Source organism: Gallinula chloropus (genome assembly GCF_964237585.1).
Source record: "Gallinula chloropus genome assembly, chromosome: 1".
Taxonomy (NCBI): domain Eukaryota; kingdom Metazoa; phylum Chordata; class Aves; order Gruiformes; family Rallidae; genus Gallinula; species Gallinula chloropus.
In genome coordinates this window covers 190,622,350-190,626,339 of record NC_140085.1, presented here as the reverse complement: position 1 = coordinate 190,626,339, position 3,990 = coordinate 190,622,350, and positions in this window count along the sequence as shown.

Genomic DNA, 3,990 nt, shown 5'->3' with positions numbered 1-3,990 from the left:
TGCGGAGGAATGCTCAGGTCCCGGGCAGGGCCATGGGATGGTGAAAGGCACCCGGCTCCGCAGCCCCGGTGCAACAGGAGAATAAGGCAAGCACCGGGCCGCGCATCTTTATATAGCCCCGGGAGGGGGAGGAGGAGGAAGAGGAGGAGGAGGGCGGGGAGGGGCGGGCTCTGGCAGGACGCGTGGGTCCTTCAGCCCGGAGAGTGGAGGGCGGGGGGAAGGTCTTGGGAGGTTGATGCAGCTTGCTGCATGGAATGGGGATTTGGAGGGGTGGAAAACAAAGCGGGGGGGTGTACCCCCACATCCTGTGCAAGGTGTTTCCCTCCCTGTTTTTCTTCTTTCCACCACAGGGTGGGGGAAACTTCTCCACCACCACCACCAAGTCCCTGCTAGTGATGAGTATTTTGAGACATATCTGGTCCCCTTCTCGCACAGATGCTCTCCCATCCCACTCTTGGCTGATTTTAGCTTCCCTGGTGGGATTTAGGAGATCTGGGTTCCTAAAAGCATCATGAAATTAAAACAAACGGTAGAAAAGAGAAAAGTTGGATATTTTATTAACAGAAGCTTTAATGCTTTCATAGGATCACTGAAAGTTTTGGGTTGGAAGGGTCTTCAAAACCCATCTAAATCCCACCTGCTGCCATGGGCAAGTACACCCCCCACCAGTCCAGGCTGCCCACAACTTTGCCTTGCTAGAGATCCAAGGGCAGCCCCAGCTTCTCTGGGCACCCTGTTCCAGGGACTCCTCCCTATCCCTGGGAAGGATTTCTGCCTCAGATCTCATCTAAATCTCCCCTCTTTTAGTTTAAACCCATTCCCCCTTGTCCTGTCCCTCCCTGATAACCAGCCCCTCTCCAGCTTTCCTGGAGCCCCTCAAGGGATAGGAAGACTGGTTTATTCATTTTTCTTTTCCTAACCTGCAGGTATGCCCAAACCACTGACCAAGCTTCATTTTCTTCTAACAACATGTTTAAGAATCTACTTGTGAGATTCTTAAGAAATCAGGTGTCATTTAGGTTTATATCAAAGTTCTAAGGTACGTCCATTTGACGAGAGATTTCTGTACATCTTTTCTTTACAGATGAGCCTGTCCCAGCTCCCATGAATTAAACCAGATTCTTTATCACAGGATCATGCCTGACCCAGTTGTTAAAGGGTGGACTTTGCTACAACCCTGGGTGAAGGGTCCTCTTCCCTTTCCCTTATCTCAGTTTCATCTTGTGTAATTTGGGGAAAATAAAAAGAAGCTGCTTTTGAGAAGTACTTTGACATCCCTCAAGGAGAACTTCATTGTAAGCAAGGAACGCATAGAGCTCCCCAAACACAGTGGACAGGTAGCTATCGCCACTGAGACACCCCCAAAAGCCCTTCAACTTCTGCTTTATTTTTAGGGTACGATCAGCATCATGTCTTGCTGAGCCAGCAGGTTTTTTCCCATTGCTCCTGAAGATGACTCTGCAACATCCACTTTTTGTCCCAGAGAGACCTATCTATCAGTGTGTTTCACAAAAACAAATAATCATATTTTTAGCCATGGAGAACTTAAATCAGAGTTTCAGAGGTGAAAGACTGATTTATTTCCTTTTCTCAGTCCCCTGAGGTGTTCCCATACCCATCTTTTTTGAGTCAAGCTGGCACCAGGACTTATTCACTCCCCATTTGGCCAAATGGCGATTGTCCAACAGTTGTAGTGGCCTGTTGAAATGTGTTTAAAAATGGAAAATTGCAAGAGCCTGTCTGAAGAAAGGGTCTTGCCCAACAGCTCTTGGATAAAGCCTCCAAAAGGGAGACCAGAACAGAAATTAACCACCACTAAAATACTTCTGAGTGAAAGGGGAATGGTCTCCGGCCTGTCTGAGTCGACTGTTGAATTTAAATAGTTATCTGCAAGCAAAGTAGATAACAGGTAGCTTATCTTGTTGTAATCAGAACAAAAACCTGCAAAAACTTATACTGCCAGGTTGTGACAATGTGACAGAAAAATATTGATGAGCTGGCACCATCGTCTGTCCAGATCCAGTATCTTTCCATTGACCTATACCCCATTTTTTCATACATTTTTGGTGCAAATTCTCTGAATTCTGATCATCTGTCATAGTTTTGCATAGCTGGGTTCTGGCAGAGGAGGGGGCTGCAGGGGTGGCTGCTGCAAGAAGCAGCCAGAAGCTCTCTGCAGGCCCCACAGAGCAAACACCAGCTGCTCAAGGCCGGAGTCGCTGCTGACCAAGGCCGAGCCCATCAGCGATGGTCACAGCACCTCTGGGAACCACAGTGAGGAGAAACAAACCCACAAGCAGCTGCTTTGTGCCCCCAGAGAAGGGAGTGAAGATGTGAGGAGCTGTGCAGCTACCAAGGGCAGGGAAGGGGGGGAGGAGGCACCCCAGGTGCCGGAGAGAAAGATGCCCCTGCAGCCCCTGGAGAAACCCATGGTGGAGTGGGTGTCCCCCCACAGCCCATGGTAAAGGCTGAGACCCCACCTGCAGCCCATGGAGAGGCCTCACGCTGGAGCAGGGGGAGACAGACAGGAGATGCTGTGAGCTGCATTGGAGCAAGCCCCTGCCAGCACTTGCAGCCTGTGGAGAGAGACAGAGACACAGAGATGAGCCAGAGAGAGACAGACCCACGCCAGAGCAGGTTTGCTGGGGGGGCTTGTGACCCCATGGGGGACCAGGCTGGAGCAGTCTGGGCCTGAGAGACTGAGAGACATTCTGTGATTTGTGACTGCACCCACAGCAGTGACCCACGCTGGGGCAGCTGGGGAAGAGCTGAAGCCCTATGGAGAAGTTCGTGGAGGACTGTCTGCTGTGGGTGGGACCCCACGGTGAAGCAGGGGAAGGGGGTGTGGAATGCCTCCCCCTCCAGCTAAGAAAGAAACCAACTCCTGAGGAACTGACCCAAATCCCCATTCCCCCAGTCCCTGACCCTCCCCGTGCCACAATGGGGGGAAGAAGGGAGCGAAATCCTGGCTAAAGCTCAGTCTGCTGAGAAGGGAGGGGTGGGGGAAGGTGCTTTAAGATCTGGTCACACTTCTCATCAACTGACTCTGGTGTCACTGGGGGTGCAGGGCAGTGCCATCAATTAGAGAGTTTTCTGTCCTTTATTCTGTGTTGAGCCTGTTCTGCCCATGATACTGATTGTGGAATGATCTCGCACTGGCTCTATCTCCACTCCTGAGCGTCCCAATATCTATTTTCTCCCCTGTCCAACTGAAAAGGGGAGTGATAGAGTGGCTTTGGTGGGCTTCTGACCTCCAGACAGGGCCAAAAGACCACAATCTTCTCGCCCCATATGCTGCAGTGGGGTCCCAGCCTGGGAGAACCCAATAAAATAGATTAAGGAAAGTAGTAACAATAATAACAATTTAAAAGAAAAACAACCCTCTAGTGCTCTAGTATCAAGACTTCCAGGAATAAAGACCCAAGTAGTAGCTTGAACTTGTGACTTGCAGGTGCAAACCATGACACCACATTTCTTGGGAGGAAGGAAAAGTTGAGCCCAGATCTGTGACAACACAACGGAGCCCCGGCACAGCCTCTGCCTTCATGTGACGTAGCAGCAGTAGGGAACTGGCTGCCACCCAGCTCCCCCCTCGTTTCACCAGCACTTGTCCTGCACCTTCTTTCTTATTTTTTTTTAAATTATTATTATTTGCCTTTCCTGTTCAGCTTGCTGGAAATCAGAAAACAATCCCAAATAACAGATTAGAAATCTCTTGGCTCTGCTACCTGTGAGGATATATTTTCCCACTGAGAAGACACACACCATGGTGCTAATTCCATGGCTGGTTTTGGCTGTGTGCCTGGTTTGTTGTGCTGGGTGCTTACGTTGGTTCTGGAGATACATGACCCTGCATGTCTGCCATGATTACTCTTGAACAATAGAATCCTTTCAAAAACCCTACTATTATTTCACCTGAGCCTGAGAAACATGGATTGTGGGCAGAGTAGCATGGGCAGGAGCCAGCCTTCCACCTCTCCACAACCAAGA